The sequence below is a fragment of the Syngnathus scovelli genome, unplaced genomic scaffold (genome assembly GCF_024217435.2).
Source record: "Syngnathus scovelli strain Florida unplaced genomic scaffold, RoL_Ssco_1.2 HiC_scaffold_171, whole genome shotgun sequence".
Lineage (NCBI taxonomy): Eukaryota > Metazoa > Chordata > Actinopteri > Syngnathiformes > Syngnathidae > Syngnathus > Syngnathus scovelli.
The window spans coordinates 17,077-17,500 of record NW_026061265.1 but is presented as its reverse complement, the minus strand read 5'-3'; positions in this window follow the sequence as shown (position 1 = coordinate 17,500).

The window sequence follows — 424 nt, the reverse complement described above, 5'->3', positions numbered from 1 at the left end:
ACAAAAAAAATCCACCCCTGGTACCTAAAAATTTCTCCAGCGGCGGGCCCCTGGCCTAAATTTTCTCCGGCCCGCGCAACACGCACTTTGCGCCGGACGCCGGTCCCAAACCACCACCGCCGACCGCCACAAGGCGACAGCCACCATCCCCAAGCGCCATCCCCGACCGCCACAAGGCGACCGCCACAAGGCGACCGCCACAAGGCGACAGCCACCATCCCCAAGCGCCATCCCCGACCGCCACAAGGCGACCGCCACCAGCCGACCGCCACAAGGCGACAGCCACCATCCCCAAGCGCCATCCCCAAGCGCCACCCCCGACCGCCACCAGCCGACCGCCACCAGCCGACCGCCACCAGCCGACCGCCACCAGCCGACAGCCACCATCCCCAAGCGCCACCCCCGACCGCCGCCCCCCGACCGC